This window comes from Phaenicophaeus curvirostris, chromosome 2 (assembly GCF_032191515.1).
Source record: "Phaenicophaeus curvirostris isolate KB17595 chromosome 2, BPBGC_Pcur_1.0, whole genome shotgun sequence".
In the NCBI taxonomy this organism is placed as follows: domain Eukaryota; kingdom Metazoa; phylum Chordata; class Aves; order Cuculiformes; family Cuculidae; genus Phaenicophaeus; species Phaenicophaeus curvirostris.
In genome coordinates this window covers 24999747-25022126 of record NC_091393.1, presented here as the reverse complement: position 1 = coordinate 25022126, position 22380 = coordinate 24999747, and positions in this window count along the sequence as shown.

Genomic DNA, 22380 nt, shown 5'->3' with positions numbered 1-22380 from the left:
TTTCCTAACGTCCAGCCTGAACCTCCCCTTGCGGAGCTTGAGGCCATTCCCTCTTGTCCTGTCCCCTGTCACTTGGGAGAAGAGGCCAGCTCCCTCCTCTCCATAACTTTCTTTTAGGTAGCTGTAGAGAGCAATGAGGTCTCCCCTCAGCCTCCTCTTCTCCAGGCTAAAAATCAAGCAGGCTTTCTGGACATTAGATCCATTCTGTCTAGAGCCCTTCACACTCCTATGTCGATGGGGCAGGTGGCAAAAGGGGAGATTTCCTTCAGTGAAAAGAAATTATTGGGAGTCATATGAAGCTTAATGAGATTGAATTTTTCTTTTTTTCTCAGCTGAATGCCTTCCATTCTGATAAGACCTCAGGTGCTTTTTGAGTGGCCTGATTGTCCAGGTGAGCGTGACAGGTAGGCATCTTATTTATGAAGGCAAGCAAACACTGATGTGTCATCTGCAGACACAAACCACATTTTTATCTCTGGTACCTGATGAGTTGGGCCAGTTCTAACTTGAGAAGGTGCTGGAAGACCAGTTTAAGGTTGGACATTGCTAAGTTTGACTTTTCTGCAACGTAAACTCTGCTGTGCTGTTTTTGAGGGCAGGCAAGTACCACGGCAGTCAGGATCCTAGATCACAGCTGAGATCGTCCTTGCATGTGAGCCCAGCTGAAGCCTGCAAGAATAACAAACACTTTTACAAAGCTGCACAATGTACCAGCAGGAATCTTCAGCTCTTCCTCAGTGTTTCACAGCCCTCCCTCAGCAGGGGTCAAATGCTGGAATATAAAGCATACAGGGTTTTTATTTTTCAATACCTGCTGTTTTCATTACCCCAATAAAACAATGAATAAATATATTTAAAACTGATTATAAACAAGCCAAAGCATTTAACCTGATGGGAAAGAAAATCTGTTTCATGCTGGTGAATTTTGTTCTTAAAGTATTTTTTTCTTTAAATAACAGCAACAACAAAAAAGGAACCAAATACTTTTTACCAAAAGGAAAAGTTTCAAGGTTTCATTTGTTGCATTTCTAAAAATATTATATATACTTTAAAAGTTCTGCTTCCTGAACTTTTCACACGTTTATAACTGTCAGGAATCAATTATCGATTTTTATTCTAACTTTCAGTAAAGACCAAACAAAATAATACAAATCTCCCCAGATGTCCTTTTGTATGAGAATATCTTGCTTATGAAATCTTTCTTCTCACTTCATCAGTTCATTAAATACACGAGGGTACTCATCTCCTGTCCTAAATTGTAAGAACCGGTAATGTTTGTTGTTTTGATGTTTCCTGCACTAAAATCTAGCTGTTCAATTTCCGTGAGGTGTTTGCAGTTAGGTACACACATTTAGAATGAGAAATAGCAGTAATAGCTCAAGGTACAACTATAAAGTAACTGCAGATACATGTTTATTTTAATCATAATTACTGAAAGATTACTGTAATGACAGGAAATTAACATGTGTGTTTACACCATACAGAAATTAAAATTGATCACAGAGTGCTGAATGTTGACATTTGTCACTCTCTGAAAATAGATTTTCACCTTTTTTTTTTTCTGAGCAAAAAGCATTAATTATAGACTGAGCTGGTACATTCAGTATGATGTAGTAGCATATGACTATTAAATCAATATTTCTATATCACTTATTCAATAAGAAGAGAAGATAATTTAATCATCTACACATTTGATAGATTGTAATGCTACTAATCCAGCAGCATTTCAATTCTAAACTTGCTATCAGAGTGATCTAGAAGAGAAGTGAAAATTTCCTCCAAGCCAATGTACACCCTGTGGTCCATAGCCCCACTGCAGGATTCTGTTGGAGATTGTTCTGAAACACACTGTACTAGAAGAGAAACAAACTAAAGCTGATTTAATGAGATTTTTCAATCAGTTTGATTTTTTTTTTTAAATTTTGGAAAGGATCTTTCATTTCTGCCTACTTGCTATAATTAGAAAACAAAACAAAACAAACCTCTGAACAATGCAATCAAGTCTACTAAAAATGTTAAACCAAAAATTGCTCGCTATGTGATTAAGTTAATGTTGTGGCACATTATTGTGCACTTGGGAGAGATTTTTATTAGTTCATAAAATCTAAGACAATGGTGATTACTGATTATCATGTAATTAGAACATAAAAGTTGAATGTTGATTAGGTTACACTTCTTCTAAAATCCTTAATGAACTGTAAGACCGTTTTCAAATTTTAATGTTCTTTTGCCACCAGATGATTCCCTTAAACCTTGACCATCTCTGTCAGTATGATAGAAAATAGATTAAATATGATATTATTTTAATAATTGCATCTATTTTCCATTTAAAAGGTTTTTATTCAGAAATGATGAAGAGTTTTACGGTAATAAGCACCTTGCTTATTCAAACAACCATTGGTTATTTTAACTATCAGATTATTGTACAATATGTGCACAGTATGTACTTTTCTGAGAATTTAAGGAAGCTTAGAAGGACAAACCCTATTTTTATGCAATAGCTATTGCTCTACTCTTTACTGTGAAATATTGCTTCTCCAGTATTTTCACTTAGATATCAGATAAGATGCTTCAGAACTGACTGCACACATTGGAGCCACATGAGGTGTTGATCATATTACTGCTGCAGCTGCTGGATTTGACCAGAGCTCTGCTCTTTTTTCTTTTTCCTTACCAAGAAGTTCCTTTAGTGCGACGTTCTCTAAGGTGATAAAAAGGAATTCTTCAAAACATTTCTACATTATGTAGTCCTTGTGTTCCCTCATAGATTGCGTGTTCTTCATTAGGGTCCAATACCTCAGAAATTGTGTGATTGTTCACTTCTCTTAAAATAAAAACATAATTTTATTGTATGCTTTTTTACCTTGGGAATACTAATTGCTGTTGTTGAGCTAGAACATCAAAACCAACACCCTTACATGCATAGGGACAGAGTTCTTGGTTCCAGCCCTAATCTACTTCTACCTATTGGGAAGGCATCCAACAAAGTGGCACAAGAGATGCACAAGATATCCTTCCCATCACCAAGGAGTGGTGGTCTGTGGATCATCGAATCAGAGAACAATTTGGGTTGGAAGGACACATTGTTAGACACAACTAAGATTAATGTTGAAAGATAAGGTGATATGTTAAATCTAATGAAACTAGAGAAAAAAAAGATAATGGAAAAATGCCTAAATGCCACTGGCATTTGTTTTATTCAAAGTAAAATGGGAAGACATGTAAAGTATTTCCTGTCTTATAACTCATATTTATCACTAAGTCTTCTACAGCAGGTAACTTGTATAATGTTATTCAAGGTGTGATACCCAGGGTGCTGGAAACTATATTCTTGTTCAATGTTTAAATTAAAGCCCTTCGATTTCCAACTCCCACCTCAGCTTTAGTTATTTGACTGAATTTATGTATTTATAGTAACTTTTTCATTGCAACATCAGTTTATAATTGTTGAGAACTTTCTTTCTAGATTAGAAATTTTCTCATCTGAATCAATTTTTTAAGATTAGTCTTCCTATATTTCAATTCCACTTTCATCATTGTAGCAGAGAAACATTTCTCATTGTGTTACTTTAATGCCTTTACTTATATTTTGATAATAAAGATTTCTTTTGTATTACCATTAAATCTCTAAAAAAAAGAATAAAAAAATCCCAAATTTTAATAAGGCTTTTATTTAATGTAATAGCAACTCATGTCACTATTAACGATAGGAACTGAAAAGTAATCAGATATAGAAAACACAGAAAAATATGAAAGTTTCAATGTTGCAGCTTCTTTTCTTCAAGAATTAAAACAAAATTTAGCCTCGACCTTGCAATTACTCAACTCCTGAGCTCTCAGTAGATTTTAGTAGTTTTAACTGCCAGTCGTCATACTAAATAGAAATAGTAAAGCACAGTAATGAGGAGTGACTGCAAACTGTTCTGGCATATCCTGTTTAACTAGTGTCGCTGTTCACATAAATTTATACGCTGTTATCTGTGAGAGTATATGACGCATTCTTAGAGCTTGCTGCTAAATGCTCCACAAAGCATAATGCGGATATATTTCCTTTAACTGAAGATGGGTAAATGTGCTGGTCAGTGACCAGATTTAAAAGCCAAATAAAAAACAGGTCCAAACCAAATTTTGAGTAATACTATAGGCTCATTAAACTGAAATTAACAAACCAAGCTGTTATTCACAAGAATTTCATCTTTTTTTTTTTTACGTTTTTACTCCAGCTAATGATAGTCAAAGTATTTAAGAGTGAGGAAAAGCAAAGTTAAAAATATAATACAGAGGAACATGCCTGGGCCATTTTAATACTCTGTACTAACCATCATACTAACCTCAACAGATAAAAATTCTAGCTCTGCCTTAATATAGCATTTTCATCTCCAGGTTTAAAGTTTATGGAGACTTTCAGGGAGCTGGTGCCCTCTAAAATGCCACAGACTGGTCCATCTGCCTTCTGCACTGTCAATGGTCATAGGTGGAATGGAGCTTCCCAAGACCATGGGGCTGCCAAGTCTTGCTTGGCTTTAGCAGTCTGAGCGGTTGGGGCTGAGAAGGAAGCTCAAGGAAATTGGGTAGAAGTTAATCACACATAAGTTTATGGAGGGTTACCTTTTGTTTTCTTTCTTTATATCTTCTTATACTAAAGTCCCTGGACCTCATTGTGCTACATATAAGTTCACAGTGATGGAAAAATTCTGTCTGAGTATTATTAAACTAAATTTAGTTTAATCAAGATAAAAATGAAAGATGTGATGAAAAAATTGATTTATTTTTTTGCATCAAAATCCTTGAAATTAGAAGGATAAGTTCAGCCACTTACACAGGGTAGTTTAGCATTTATTTTAAACAGCTTTTATGGAGTTTTTGTACTCTAGACAACATGTCAATTTTCTTTAAAGAACATCTTGTTCAGTTGGGAAATAATGCGAGTTCTGGGTTTACCTGGGATTTTTTGCAATATTTCTGATTTGATGATTTCTATTTCTGTTTAATTTCTGTTTCTAATTTATTTGGGTTTCCTTTCAATACATAAATCATTCTTCACTTTTTGAGCGTCTGTGTTGGTCTTGGCAAAATGGCTTCTCCTGAAGCAGGTTCAGATCTCAGTTTTCTCCATGGAAAACTAAATTCTTCACACCATCTGCAGGAATAGTTTCTGGATACGAATTTACCATATCAGTGAATTCATCAACACCAAAATCAAATTATGCCTTTGATAGCACATTTAAATTTTCATTACAAGTCTGCTAATAACTTCCATACTTTGAAAAGTAAGTAACTAGGATTTAAAAAAAAGTCCTTTCTGCCATAGCCTTTGGGATTTCTTACTTTTTTTGATTGAACCTGAGCCTTTGGTTTATGGGATATATATTAAAATAACCAATGGGCCAGCCAAGTTCCCAGTGAAACACGCAGACTGACAGCATAATGCTACTTAAAGATATAAATCTTCAACATCAGAAAATATGCTGAAAGTATTTTATCAAGTTGACATCAATCACTTTGTAACTTTCCATTAAACTTCTGTTTTCCACTAGGAGTGTATAGTGGAAGAAGTATTTGTATTTTTTCTTGGAAAAAAGTTGAGTCTGTGCACATAACTTTCCATCATAAAAATGGCAGTGCAACTAAAACATAATTTTGTTTCTTTTTCTGTCCCTACTTCTTATTAGGTTACATGTTCTGTTTATTTGGTTCTTTAAAATCATTCTGCAATATAATACCTTTCCCCCTCTCATTCCTGAAATAGGGGCAAACGCTCTTCTTAAAATATAAGGTGCCCATGGTTTTGAAATGTTACATTTTGTGCTTTCTTGTAACTCATGCACATGGGCATTGACGTCTGCTTAAGCCTATTTCCTTGCCATAACTTAAAATAAAATATCAAAGTCTAGAAAATAAAGACAAATACATTTTTATCCAAGTTTTACTGTGCTGTGCTTTATAGAGTCTCGGGTTTTCATGAAATAGCTCAGGTGACAGGTGACACAGAGCTTCTAACACAGTATAGTGAAATGATTGGAGTGAGGAAGTGGGAGGAAACGTAAAGACAGTATAAGGAGTCTTGTGGGGAGAAATGGTGCTGATAAAAGAAAGGAAAATATGAACTTCCTGAGTAAGATGGTTTCTAAGGATAGGAAAGAGAATAAAATGAGGGAATGAGGACTTGCAAACCACACTGATAGTATGACGGTCCGGAGACCATCCTTTGGTCCTGACACTTAGGTGATATGGCCCAGCTTGCATTCATATGCCCAAAGGAAGGTGGTTGATTCACCTTCCCTGGAGGTGTTTAAGGCACGGGTGGACGAGGTGCTGAGGGATATGGTTTAGTGTTTGATAGGAATGGTTGGACTCGATGATCCGGTGGGTCTCTTCCAACCTGGTTATTCTGTGATTCTGTGATTCTGTGAAAATCTCTTTTCTTCCAGAATAATTCCCTCTGAACTGTCTCCTGGGAACAGTCTTTAGAACATCTAACAGCCCAAGTGCTTTACAAACATACTTAATTCCATTATAAAATCACTATGTTGTCTAAAGAAAGGATGTCATAATTTAATATTACAGTTTCAAAAAAATCTGTCCATTTTCAAGCTAGTAGTTACATCAGACCAACTTACTTTAGTCTTTAGAGTTAGTTTGCGTCCTTTATTCTTAGGTCTCCATAACATATTCAGAGACAGCAGTCATATTCCAGTCTTAATTTACTAGATTAAACCAGCAAGTTCTTAAAAATGTGTTAAGGTGTGAATCCTTTACAGAACTTAAAAGGACCACCTTTCTTTTAGTATTTAAACAATATATAGCTCATTGAAGTCCTGCTTCATGGCACAGTTACAGAACTAATAAGTAGGAGTTGCAGCAAGTACACTTTTCTGTTTGTGCTGTGTTTTAAACCTTCACCTTTTTTTAATTCCAAGCAGCCTAGTGAGAACTAAGAACTGCCTTAAATGTGATGGATCTTTAAAATTACTCTTAAAAGTCATACAAAACCACAGACAAGTTCCAAGATCCGAAGTCTAGAATGACAACCCCGTGAAGGCATCTAGTTTCTTGTTATTAATGTTGAGGAGATAGCTATCAGCTCTGGAAGAAACACATCAGCTGAGGAGAAGTAGAAAAAGAAAATATGGATGTAGTTGAAAAAGAATGGGAAAGGGAATGAAATATGTGTGCTTAGGTCATGTGTGAAAAGATCACATTAATTCCATTCAAGGTATCTTCATTGAAAAGCAGGGGAGCTAAATCCTTAGTGCTGAAGTGCTGTTACATGGCTGATGTAAAATGCTTTCTTAAATTCTACATTTCCCTCTTTGCAAGGGGAGGGATACTCTAGTGGATTAGCTGCATGTCCCAGATTTCTTTTTTAATTCTTTATGAATCTTCCCAGTCCCCGGGTGCATGAAGAACAAGCTGAATGCACTGAGATAGCCCTTACTGATATCTGCTGATATGCTCGTCCTTATAAGTAAGAAGAGATAGCAACAACTGGAAATGCAACTGGAAAAAAAAAAGTAATGCTAGTAGTAAAATCAGAGCATGAGTCTGATTAGAAAAAAAAACCAAACAAACAAACAAAAAAAGAAATTGAAACTAAATCACAGCCTCTGGGGTTTTGGACACATAGGACATAGTTTTATGTGGGCATGTCCAGCTAAGTATTTAGTTGAAATAACATCCCCTCCCATAGAGACCCTAGCAAATATAAAAGAAGACAGCACAAGTTGTGCCCTAGCTGCGATAAGGACTTTAATAAATTCCACTCCACCTTAAGATGTTCAAAAATATGGCCCATAAACCTGTAAGTGCCTAAGGAGTCCATGTTTTTACTCTCTGAATACAGCCTGCACGGTGATTTGTTCAGCTGCAGTACTTCTAAAATTTTTTTTAGCTGAAGAATACACGAGAGAGACATCAGCAAAATCAGGTGCCTACCTGCATATCATAGTTGTAATGCTCCCTATCTGTCTTAATTGCCCAAGCATAACTACATTGGCTGTTCATTCTAAAAACAATTTATATCCCATGATATCAATATATTTTTATTGTTATCTTCTAGCAAAGTTCTAGTTAGGCTCACAGTATCATACATTTCTCTGCATGCAGATAGCTGGATGGACTTTAACAATCCTCTGTTAATGAGCTTATGTCCATCTTCATTAGTGTCCGTAAACCCCAATTTAATCTCTTATATAGCTCATTTCTACATGACTACACATGTTGGTTTTATCATTATATCTTCCAAGCTGTCTTCACACCTTTCTTCCTTTGCTTTATATTACTGTGTTTACCTTTTTGTGTTCTGTTATACTTTGAAAAATGTTTTTCATTTTTTTAAAACGAGTCCACTGACAAAGAGTCATCCTCAGTTCAAGTTCTTTCAGTATACGACCCTATCAATGGCAAATAACACCTTGTGGCTTATACAAAACTTGTTTCTTTCTGCCACTGTATCAAGATTTATAAATCAAATGTATGGTGGTTTATTTCTCTTCCTATCTGTTCCTATATTCTCCTTTGACCCTAGCATTTTCTCCTCTGCTTTTGTGATGCTAAACACGCCTTCTTCTCTGATGGATCTCTCGTCTGAATTCCTCAGTCTCCTACTTATTTTATTCTAGAAGATAGAATGGACCAAAGCTCCCTAAACTGACCTGAGAATGAGCAGCATGGAACAGCATAGCTTGATATGGCTAAACTCCTTTGGTGGCCCCACAGAAGGGAAAAAAAGAGGTCACAGCCTTCTCTTTATTGCTTGCTGGGAGCTGCCTGTACTGCTGAACTACACCTGGGCAGTATAAGGGGGCAAGTCGTGACCTGAGTGGAAGATTTTTCAAGAAGTGTTTTTCACTGGATCTCATACTCACAAACCAGGAAGAACATCTCCTTGTGGATGTAACACTGTAAGGTAGTTTGGGCTGTGCTGACGATGAATTGGTGGAGTTCAGGATCCTGAAAGGAGGGAGCAGAGCAAAAAGTAAGAACATAGCCTTGGCCTTCAGAAGAGTTGACTTCGGCCACTTAAGGTATCTGCTTGGTAAAGTCCCATGGGATAAGGCCCCAGAAGGAAGAGGATCCCAAGAAAGTTAGTTTATATTCAATGATCACATCCTCAAGCTCAAGAACAGTACATTCCAATGAGCAAGAAGTCAAGCAAAAACATCAGGAGGCCTGCATGAATGAACAAGGAGATCACAGCAAAAATCAGACATAAAAATGAACGATAGTGTGTTTGGAAGCAGGAACAGAAAACATGGGAGGAATATAAAAACACTATCTAAGAATGCAGAGACACAGTCAGGAAAGCCAAATCGCATATGGAATTCAATCTAGTAAGGGATGTCAAAGACAATTGGAAGTGCTTCTATACAGTGGTGAATTCCAAAAGGAGGACAAGGGAAAAAGTAGACCTAGTGCTGAATGGGACAGGTGCCCTGATGATACAGGACATGGAAAAGACTGAGGTATTAATTGTCTTTTTGGCCTCAGTCCTTATTAGTAATAATGGCTTTCAGATACTCACGGACCTTGAAACCAGGGGAGAAGTATTGAGCAAGGCATTTCATAGAATCATAGTATAGAATCATAGAATCACCAGGTTGGAAAAGACCCATTGGTCATTGAGTCCAACCGTTCCTATCAAACACTAAACCATGCCTCTCAGCACCTCATCCACCCGTCCTTTAAACACCTCCAGGGAAGGTGAATCAACCACCTCCCTGGGCAGCCTGTTCCAGTGCCCAATGACCCTTTCCATGAAAAAGTTTTTCCTAATGTTCAGCCTAAACCTCCCCTGGCGGAGCTTGGGGTCATTCCCTCTCGTCCTGTCCCCTGTCACTTGGGAGAAGAGGCCAGCACCCTCCTCTCCATAACTTTCTTTTAGGTAGCTGTAGAGAGCAATGAGGTCTCCCCTCAGCCTCCTCTTCTCCAGGAAATTTACTTAGATTGTCTTACGTCAGCTGATGTTGTCTGCATTACTGTTTGTTAAAGTGATATATTGTAATTTGATGAGAGTCAGGAAACAAATTAAGGCTAGATTGTTAGCATATTTTTAAAAATGAAATTACATGCTGAGTTTATATCACCAGATTTAGGTGTCCTAGACATTTCCTTTTGTCTCTCCTTTTTGGACTTTGATTTCTTGAGAGTGTGTACTTCTCTAAGTTTCTCCTTCCCTAATGGCTGGAGATTGTAACTACTTAACTCTCCAGACCCCAAATCTCATTTCAGTTATTGAAGCTATATTATGATTCATGAAGATATTTTCCTTAGCCAGATTGCCACTCTCAACCAAGTTCCATATGTTAGAAAACAGAACTGGATGTTCTGATTAGCCTTTTTAACTAATTTGATATAGCTGATGTTTTACAGATCAGGATCTTAGTAATAAACACAGCAGAGCTTTATTGATATAAGCAATATCTTCTTCCACCTACTATGGAGATAAAGCTTTCCGAACTCTATTTTACCTACCCACTAAATAGGAGTAACGGGAATATTTTTTAATCAAAACATACAATATTATGATCTTTTCATCAAGTCTTCATTGTTTATTAGGCTCCTTGTATTACTTGTGTGGGCAGTAGTATCTAAAAATAAGGACAAAAAACCCAAACAAAATTAAACTGGTCCTCTCAATTTCCATGACTTACCTCTGTACTAAGCTTTACTACCATAAAGATAAATTGTGTCTTAAATAATTACATGTTATAACCAATTCTGTCAATATTTGGTTACAACCAAATATTATAACCAATTATTTCTCTCGTTGTTAAAATAGGCTTCATTCTCAGTTCTGCCAAGCTCTCCAAAAATCTCAAAATCATGCTAGCTGTCTCTCTTCTAAATGGCAGAAACATTAAAAGAGATCCTTGTGTGATGAGGAGATCAGTTCTGGTCAAGGACTATGTACAAATACCAGAAGGGTATCAGCCAGTTTCTATACCAACAATGGTATCATTTTCACCTCTCTCTCTCTAACAAGCAGCACAAGACTGTGGCAGAGTAACACAGATCAAATAAGACTCCAGCTAGTAGAAGAGGTAATTAAAACTATTCCTTTGCTTCTGAATTGGAGTTTACATTGCTGAGAATTTTTTTCCCACTGCAGAATAATCCAGAGCCAGTTTCAAAGCCAAATCTTCTAACTCCCTCTTAAATCTACTTTGAACAGTCCAGTTGATTCTGAGGTTGAGTTAAACCAGTTTGTATTCTTCCTTAAGGAAGAGAGCTTCAGGTATACTTTCAAGTATAAAGCATGCCTATTTGTCTGCTGCAGAGTCAGATGGAGTCTGATCTGCTGGCAAATAGAGTGCAGATATGTGGTGTAGATGTAGCTGTAGCATCTGGGAGTGGCATGTTTTACCCCATCTATTTCTCTCAGTCAGATGTGATATCACCTTCAGATCAATGAAAACTGAGTTCAGAGATCTGAACATGAATCAGAGTAGCAAAATCTGAAATGTGACCAAGCAAGGGAGGGGAAGCACTCTTGCTAAATCCAGAAATGTTTCTGACTACCATATCTTTGTTAGAAACAAACCTACTCAAAGGACAGGAAGACAGCAAGGAGATTCCCCAGCTGGTTGCTTCAACAAGTCAATGTTGTAACTCCATTCAGAAAATACAGAACTGATTCAGGACACTCCATATGCAGAAAAACATGTAAAGACAGCAAAGGAAAATAAAAGGCCACATAGGCAGATGGATCAATGAGTATAGTTCTCCTTGATTAGCCCAGGTGATGGTCCTGAGATCTCTGGACATTCTCTCTGTAAGGATATCAGGAAAGAGAATGTACGAGACACTGTCTCTTCTGTATTTGCCAGAATAATCACAACTAAACCCCATAGAAACCAGCAGGAAGAAAGAGGACAGGTAAGGATGCTAAAACAATGATTGTGTGCAGTAAAGACAGAGATATTTGTATACCCAGAAGCATGAAATGAATATGGGAAGGTGAACTTGGAACACTGCTGATTTTCCTTAGGAAGGCAGATCTAATTGTGATGTTTCGACTGCTGAACTAGCAAGACACAATGTGTACAAAAGGATGTTGCTCACCCCTCATGACAGCCTCAGCAAAAATCCCTGCAGAACCTAATGCGAAAAGAAGTGCCAAATATCCACACAAGTATGGCATTCTGGCAAATCATATGGGAAGTTTTCTTTGAAGAGGATCAAAAGATTAGAGTGGTGAAGTTGAAACAAATAATTTAATAATTTCTGTTTCTTTTCTTGTCAATACATTTTTCACCAGAGATTAATTTTTCTTAGCACACTGCATCCTTGTTGCAGAATGTGGGAGTCTTAACGTGATCTCAGTTCTATTCTCTGCATTGCATGGTTTAATTTCCTATATGTTAAAATGTTCATGTAATTTAATAGCATGGATTCACGAGTTATGCTATGCATGCACATGTAGATGCTATGCATTAATGCACCTCTGATTTCTATAAGAATGTAACCAAACCATTTTGAGTATGTGTAAATTTTAAGTACATAGGGCTTATGTTTGTGGGTAATCATTTATGGCTATCTTTGAAGCTAACTTTAAATGAAGTGTATGTAAAATCAGGCATGGTGTATTAATCACTGATACAACAATCCTGTAAACTTCTATGAAAATGAATCCCTCATCCATATCAACAATTTTCAGGATTAGTGATTTAATATTTTTAATAATAAACTTTCCACAGTACCTTTGGCTCTTCATCCAATGGCAAAACATTAAGATAATGTTAGCTCATGATTTTCTGAGGAAGACTTTTATAAATGCATCCTAAACTGTTGGCAATTGAAATGTATATGTGCTGTGATTAATAGTTTTGCATGGTAATTTGGTCACATTTTACTGCTTGATGAAAATGACGATTTAATTATGATAACTTGATGAGGCATACATTTAAAAACCTCTACAGAGTTGTTTTTTCCCCTAAATTCTTGATTAGGACCAAGGTCACTGTTGAAATGCAAGGTTACGTTTGAGTAATTTATAGTATAGTTATTCTGGTTTGAATATTCACATTTCCCCTAGTTTTGATCTGTTTCAAATGTTCAAATCTTATATGTATAGTGATTTTGTAGCGCTTAGACTTACAGCATAGGGAATCTGTCATTAGAAGCCACAAAGCTTTCTGAAAATAAATGACATCAGAGTAATGGAAATTACCTTGTTCTCTACTTTTTTGAAAACTTATGCTGCCTCTGTGGCACCGAGTTAATCTTTTTCCCTTACAGAGGTGAAGATTCTACTAAGTCAATATGAGGTTAGGGTGAACTGTACAGTAAAAAGGGAGCATTTATCACTATTATGGCTTTGTGTTTCCTCAGGGGAAAAAATACCAGCAGAGATGATGATAATTTCTGCTGGTGAATATTCTATATATCTGTTTTGAAGTCAAAGAATAATAGAAGCTACAACTTACTATTTAAAAAAGGAGAGAAAGAGGAAATTATCATCACTTTTCAGAGGTGGGTTGAATAAAGAAAATTAGAATGATCCTTCCTGGGAATAGCTAAAAAATTGATGAAGGAATTTAAATAGATGAGAGGAAAGCTAAACATAGCAAAGTAACTTGGAGGGATTCAGTTGCACAAATCTGCAGAGAAAGAACAATGACATAGAAAACCTTACAGCAATGAGGAGCTGAAAGGAAGTGTGTTGACAGTTGACTTCATGCTGAGCTTTCTTATAAGTAGAAGCATTAGCTTGAAAAAACCACTAATCTTGAATGAGAGAATGCAATAGAGATTTTTTTTTTTAGTGAAACATGTAAATTCTCTGATAACTTTGAAACGATTAAAAAAACCTCCAAATTATATTTAATGTAAAGATGAATATATTTCTGCAGGAGGATCCTTGTACCAGAGGGACAAAATTTCTAGATGTAATCCAACAGTCTTGTTCTAAAACTTAAAAAATGCCCACAGTCTCAATATAGTGCCTTCCTACTGGCTTGTGGATGTCAATGAGGATTGGGTTTTTTTTGATGCAAAAAAGCTTTTTTTTTTTTTTTCTGGTATGGAATAACCTCTCACAATCTCTGCTGAGCCTTGAACTTGCATTTGAGTTTAACATCTTTCTCTTTGTTTTCTCCTCTGCTCTCTCAGCACTCCCTGATCGAGATCTCCATCACTTCATTCAACCACTACCATTTTGAATCTGCATATTTCATGCTTAATTCCACACAGTTGAATATTTCCTGAAGTACTTGTGAAACCAGTCTCTCTTTACTACAAACCTGCTCTTTCTGTTCAGTTCTGCCATCCATCTAGCTAAGTAACTTTCCCGACTCTAGATCTTTGTAGTCCCACCTGCTTTTCCCCACCATTGGTTCAGACTTCAAACCCTACTCTTGTCTTCTCTTTCCTTCCATCTTTTTCTTCTTTTCCTCCATCCCTCTGTCTCGCTCCCTGTCTCTCTCCCCCACTATGGGGCACTGACATTTTCTTCCAAGGTGACGTTATTGAAATGCTGCATGATTTTCTTCTGGCCTTCCTTTCTCTTCTTGTTTTCTTCCTGTTATTCTTTTCTCTCTTTTATAGGTGCTGATCTGCATGTTTTCTACCAGTTCTCCTAGTGTTGCATGTTCTTGTGAGCTCTCTTTATGTCTGAAACTCTTCTTACTCTTGCTTGTATTTTCCACGTAACTTCTCACTACTTTCTGGATCTTTTACCTCATAGTACAAAAAGAGCAGACTTTGCTCTTTGAAAAATATCCCACCTTTATCTTAAATTTTCTCCTCATTTCTTGCCGTGTCTTGTTCCTCCCTTTTACTTCAAGCTCATTAAACACAACATTTACTGCTACAGCCTGGATTTCCCCATCTATTTATACTCAATCTTTCCTTTCATTCCAAGGGAACTGCTTTTGCCAAAATCTTTAGTGACATTTTAGCAAAATCTGACTTCTTCTATATATCTTCATCATCTTTGACCTCTACACTGCCTAATATTTTTCTTTTAAAATCTTTTTCTGTCTTTGCTTCTGAGATTGATTTCATCTGTGTTTCTCTTTCTGCTTGTCTAATCATTCCTTTGACATATCTTTCAGAGGATCTTCCATATCTCTGCTTCCTCTGGGCGTCCCATAGGTCATGTCCTCCGTTCCTTTCCTTTATTTAAACTTTTCCTCTAAATAACTTTATTTATATATATACCAACTTCGCTTACCTATTATCTTTGTGCTTGCCTCTACATTTATATTTCTATACCAGCAGATTTTTCTTCCAAGCAGACTAGAGCTAAATAAAACTATAAACTCAGTTAAAAGGCTAGGAGTATTTTAAGGTATTTATTGTTTATAGATGCATTCATTCTGGGAAAAAAAAAATCCAGCAATATACAGAAAAGTTTCTACAGAGTAAATGAGATACATAATCAGTTGAGCAAAACCAGAGCAAATAAAGCTTTTATTATATTATATTATTTATTATATATTGGTTTGCTTAGGTCTTTAAAAAACAATATTCTAGTAAGAATCTTGATTTACCCACAGCAGCACACTGTAAATTGTCAGAAGAAAATAGGAGAAAGTTTACCATAGTAGTTGCCAGTTGATGAATTTTTTTAAAAACCGTGGGCAGTGGTCAATATCAAGAGCCCTAGGGAGACCTTGGAAGGAAAGAGGAGGGAGAAAGAAAATAAAGATAACAAAGTTAAAGACTCAAACAGACCTGCTAAAAGAGAAAAGGAATAGAATACCCCAGGCAGAAACAAAAGATTCTCAGAAAAATGGGTAATAAAATAGTCTGAAAAATGAAAAGCTTAGAACAGAAAAATGCTACAGAGCATGGATGGAGTGAAATTTTGCTCCAAGATTAGAAGTGTTACACTGGACTCACCTTTCTCTCCCAAAACTTCCACGGAAATCAGAGTAGTAATGCATGTCCCCATGGTTTATTGCGTTGAAAACTTTGAAATATGAAACTGCAATCAAGAACTCACAAGCCAGGAAGTGCAAACATCACATTCCTGGTCATAAATTTTACATAGCGATGAAAGGAGATTAATACATATCTTTAGGTTACACATTAGGATATATTACCAGAGATGCAAAAGTTTTATTACTCTCTTTTCATAGGTCACAAACTGTTATTTTCTTAGTATGACCAGTCACTATAATTATCAGACCTCAGGTATCTTTTGCTCTTGTTAAGTGTGATAACTGATACCTCGGCATCCAGAAATATGTTGGATGCTTTAAAGAAGGTTCTGAAATGTATGGGTTGTCTACAAAAAATGTCAAAGAGCAGATGGGAGGCAAATACATACAGCAACAGAGTGGCACAGAAACTTAGCTTAGGCATGTAAATATATTTGCCCATTCAAGAGCTTTTTTCTCCTTTTTTTTTTTTCTGTTGATAAAAGTAAAAGATACGAAAGTATAAGATAATAATAGAAAAATATAGTTCTTTTCATAGAAGTCCTAGCTACATACAATTTAAAGAAGAGTTAAATTTTCTTTGAGGATCTTGAAGCAACATTTATTTTCAGAACGTGACAGAGTAAATAGATCTTTTATTGTCCAATCTCTTTGTCCTTAAATAACAAGTCACTAACAGCACTTTTGGTGAGAGAAGGTCACGATGCTGAGAGAAATTACCAAGGTTTTAGTAGGCGGTGTCATGCATATTCTTTTAACAGTTACCGATAAAATGAGTTTCTGACCAAAATGTTTACATTAGAAAGCCGAATCAGAATGCAGAGAAAGACAGTACTTCCTAGATCAGGAATTAAAACAATTATGACTGGCTTTCAAATTTTTTAATACATGTGACTACGAACTGCACTTAATACTGGCAGTTTCAGTAATACTAATAAGATCAGAGGGAAAAAAACACAACAAAGGTTAAATGCAGGCTAGAATATGACCTAAACCACACAGAATTTCAGAACAGCAACCATAGCACTTAACAGAGGTTCCATAAAATGACTAGGCTTAGCAAACCGCTGCTATTCAAAATGATAGGATTAGTTTTAATTGCTTTAACAGGTTCTCACTAATGATGTCCTCAGCCTTTACTCAAATTACAGAAAATTGATGACTCCCCATTTCCTTCTTAATACTTTTTCTCAAATGAGAGGGAAGAAATGGCATTGATGCAAGCTGTTATCTACAACTCTATGCTTGCTCAGTTATGTATTTAAATTCCACTGCAGTATTATTATCACAACAGTTTTTTTTGGCACCAGACATAAATGTTGTGGCCCTAAAACTTTATTCGAACACAGGTTTTATCCTGTCTTCTGAAAGAATAAACTGAAAGTTGGAGTAGTCACTGAATAGTACTATTAACTTCTGCTTATAAGCAGCATTTAAATATTTATGATCAGCTTCAGTGGAAACCTATGCCTAGAATCTAGATGTCTTAATGTAACCCAATTTACATTTTTACTGAAATTTTGCTTTCAGGAATTGTCCCCTTGCAGCAATATTAGAAGATATGTGACAAACATGCAGTGGAGTGACAACTTCGTGCTTTTCTGCCATGGAAGCTTATCAGGGTAATTGCAACAAAGCACATTTGTTATTCCTTTACCAAGAGTATGAAATCTATGCGTACACATGAACTAATTTCTGAACATTTAGGTGCATGTCTCAAACACACAATTACTGAAACAACATGCCACATGATGTATTGTTCTTTCCTTTACAAGTTTTCTTTTCTCACTGATCTCTGAGAGCTACCTGGGGAAGCTGGTTGAAAAAGTCATTCAAGTGAATGATCAAATTTCTGCTGAGAAAAGACAAAAGAGTAAGAAGGAAGCTGTTAGCTGTTTCAGCTTTCTTGGTGCATTCAAGAATTTTTGTTGAGCAGAGATCTTGTAAAATCAATACAAGTGATGTATTTTTCATCATGTTTTTTCATTATATTTTGTGTAAACTAAATGAACATTCAATTCAAGATAATTACTCAAAGCATGTACTTTCTACTTCTACAAAATCTTAAAATAATCACCATATTAACTGTCACACAACTAAAACATCAGTGCATTATACACATTATTCTCACCCTAAATGTAAAATACAGCACTATTCAAGCTACCAGGAAGAAAATGTTTCCAGCTGAAAGCAGGACAATTGCAATATAATAAAGAGGTAGTAAAAACCTCTTAATTTTATGTTGTGTTTATTCTGGTACTTATACTCAGGCACTTTATAAGTAATGATCCCCAAACCAGTCAGCGTTCCACTCCCTGTTTTCCTTCCCATTACTTGTATTCTATCAAGCTTGGTGCCTCATCCCAGCAAACAGAGGAGAAATCATTGATCAGTCAAACAGAGCAGAGAGCCTGGTCCTGGGGCTGGTTACAGGTTAAGTTTAAAATGAAATCCTGACACACAAAACAATTCACACTTCAATGAAGCAAAGATCAAGAAACAGCTTCCCTTCCAAGTTCTTTGTTTTGTTCTAAACTACCTACTGGTTCTGATTTTATTCCTGCTTAGCAATCTTTTCATATTCATTTAGAGTTCTAATGAAATATTGCCCTTATAGCTGGAAATTTTTAACTTTTCTTTGTTTACACATGCAAAAATTATATGAGGAAGTTGACTTTGGCCAAATTTTAGTCCTGTTACATCATTTCTAAGCAGACTTGTTCAGATACACATCCATTCTTAATCATACCTGAAGCCTTTGGCAGACAAAGAAGAATGAGTGGCCCTGCTATCAGCAATCTGAGATTCTCTCCCTTCCTGTAAGATCTTGCTGTCTGCTCACATTTAACAAGATTCAGGAACACCTACTTAGTGCCAGGATGCAATCATTCATGCTGCAAAGCATGGTGTGGCTATAAAATTTTCTTTTATGAGTGATGTGTAATTAAGATAATGGAAAGGAATATTTACGATTACAATTAAAATACAAATAAAATAGAAGAATGGATATAGTGAGGGGACAAACCTTACCACCCCTTAAAACAAGAGTCCTGAGCAAGATCCTTAGGGGTACCAACTGAAAGAATGGAAAAGAAATTGGTAGGGATAGCTTCTCAATTACTGGTGGGCTTCTTTGCTACTTGTCATAGAGACAACTCAGTGTATTCCAGATGAGTTAGGAACAAACATGCACTGGATTACTAGTAAGAGGCTGACACTCTTTCCTGCCCAAGCAAATATCTGTCTCAAAGCTTTGCTTTTTACTTTTTGAGTTGTTATGTATTTTGTAAGATTTTTCCTAAGGATTATATTTTTTTTTTAATTGGTAAAAAGAGATATCTGTATTATGACTGCCATTCTTCTTACTGCTACTAGGAATAAAATAAGTTTGTTTGTCTCTATTTCAGCCAAAACCAGTAGAGCTAAATGGCTTTAGAGCTAAATCATACAATCATAGAATCATAGAATAGTCTGGGTTGGAAGGGACCTTAAAGATCACCTAATTCCAATCCCCCTGCCAAGGGCAGGGACACCTCCCACTGGATGAGGCTGCTCAAGGCCCATCCAACCTGGCCTTGAACACCTCCAGGGATGGGGCAGCCACAGCTTCCCTGGGAAACCTTGGCCAGGGACCCATCACCCTCATGGTGAAGAAATTCTTCCTAATGTCTAATCTAAATCTGCACCTTTCCAGTTTATACCCGTTTCCCCTCATCCTATCACCATAAGCCTTTATGAATAGTCCTCCAGCTTTCTTGTAGCCCCTTCAGGTACTGGAAGGTCACTATAAGATCTCCTCAAAGCCTTCTCTTCTCCAGGCTGAACAACCCCAACTCTCTCAGCCTGTCCTCATATGGAAGGTGCTCCAGCCCTCTGATCATCCTTGTAGCCTCCTCTGGACCCATTCCATCAGCTCCATCTCCTTCTTATGTTGAGGATTCCAGAACTGGACATGGTACTGCTGATGAGGTCTCACAAGAGAGGAATAGAGGGGCAGAATCACCTCCCTTGACCTGCTGGCCATGCTTCTTTTTATATAGCCAAATATTTGGCTTTACAAAGTGGGATCTACTAATTAAAAATCACACAGTTATCTTACCACGTATTTTTTATTAAGTACCCTGATGATCACAATGTTTTTTTTCATATTCTGTTGTTACATTTTATTAAAAAGTGAATCACTGCCCTTAACAAGTCCTTAATTTTTCTGCTGAATGAGGAGTGGTGTTTTAAAGTGTTTACTTGGTTTTTATCATTTATCATATATTGTGATCCACATTTGATATTTTCTTATCTAGATGAAACTGAGCTTGACAAATTTGATCTATAATTTAATGCTGATGTTACTTAGCTGACTAAGTTTTCATAATGTATAATATCCTGGGATTCTAGAAGGACTGAACCAGGTAAAAAAGAAGTCAGAACTCACTCAGAACAGCCACACATATTCACTTCTGACTAAGCAGGTGTCCCGGTTGGCACTGCAGGCACAGGTCCTTAAAAGCTGAAGATATCTTATCCCGTCTAGCTGGCTCCCTTTGCTAATTGCCTGCCTCTGTGGATGAAAACTGCCCAAAAGAATGGGGATGAAAGCACATACACCTTTTTCATGGTGTACTGTGGAGAGAAGAAAAAGATATCTACAAGTCCAAGGTGGCTTTATATTTTGCAAAGGCTTTTGTTGGATCTTTCTTTCTGTTGTTTGCCTGTGTGGCAGATTAGGTCTAGGGAGAGCAAGTTGCAGCTGAAGCTGTATCGTAGGAGAGTAGGATGAAAGTAATGCAGAGACAGGAAAGGTGGGGAAGCTGGGAGAGGAGAGGGGGAATGTAAACTGCTGAAATTTAAAATGCTGTTGACCATGAAGAAGTTGTGATCTGAATTGATGCAAGAAGTATGGAAATGGGCATGGAGTGAGGGAAGGGAATTTTTGTTGCTGGTAAGAGTGTAAGGGGTGACAGGATAGGGGTTTCACAGAATCAGTAGGTTGGAAAAGACCCACAGGATCATCGAGTCCAGCCATTCCTATCAATCACTAAACCATGCTCATCAGCACCCATCTTTTAAACACCTCCAGGGAAGGTGACTCAACCACCTCCCTGGGCAGCCTATAGTATAATCTTTTAAAGACGATCTTATTTGTGTTAACACTTTGGTGATTTTTACTCATTTGATTGGAAATTTTTCAGTTTTTTAATTGGTAAGACTGCTCATTGATCATGGAGAGTTGAGCGACCTGAAAATATTTTTCTTCTTAGGATGAAAATGACATCATGATTTTCGTTGTTCACATTATATGCATGAAATAGAAACTTTGCATTACATTGATCATAACTTTAAAAAATCACAGTTAAAATAAAATTTCATTAGTAGTCTTTAATTATGCAAATCAAGCTTAAGAAACAATTACTACACCTTAAGTGTGACAATAGTTATCTTAGTCTTTTTTTTTTTTTCTTTTCACATATGAACAGTAGTCACTGGAATCATGAGTGGAATTCAATGAATTATGAATATGGCACTTGTATGGTCAAAGCAAGAAGCATTCCTTTCTGTATCTTCTTCCAGGTGAAAGAAGACCTAGTTAGAAGATTTAAGTTTTATTAATGCTTTGTTCCATGATCAAGGAAACAGGTAAAACAAATATCTTGGTACGTTAGACTTAAAATGAAATCTATAAATATACTATCACAGTAAATCAGTAAGGTTTATTTAACAGAGCTTGCACGAGAACAAACTGAATTCACAGTATCTCAAAAAAGCATAGCTCAGACAGATGAATAGACAGTGATAATACTCAAAGAAGGTATTTTCTCATACACTTCAAAGCCTGAAGTCTGAGACAGCTTCACTCTCAAATCATTACCTGCTCTTGCTGTCATGTCAGAATAGGCTGACTTAGAGTATGCTGTGAAAAATGTTCCCCTTCACTACCATTTTCATTCCACTGCACCGAGAAACACTGTTACTAGAAAAGCTACTTATACGGAAACTCACCTCAAAAATCATTTCAATAGAAAAAAAATTCTTCTGCCTAGTCAGTGGCTTAATATTTAAAGAAAGGGTCTATGCTATCACACATCACAGCCATCTGGAGAAGATACATGTAGGTGCTTGATTTTGGCAGATCATGCTTTCCTGTAGTCATTAATCAAGATTCATTTTGAACTGAACTGAGCTTTGTAAAAGCCCCTTAGCAAGTGGTACAACTCTACTGATACGCATAGACCAGGCAGAGTGCTAGCCCACATTATCAAAGACTGGGAAGCTGGTTCATGCTAGTGGGTGGCTGAACTAGAACTCCATTTAATTCCTTCCCTGAGGCTCATTTCAGCCTTTGGAAGGAGACAAGGATAGCGTGTAACAGTTGTACACCATTCGGGGAAACGTTCTGCCTCCTTTCAATCCAGGACTGCTTCCGTAGGGAAGAAGAATTTTGCCAATTTTTATTTCAGTGCCAAAGTCTCTCTATCTAGCCCTCTGTTCTTGTTTTCAC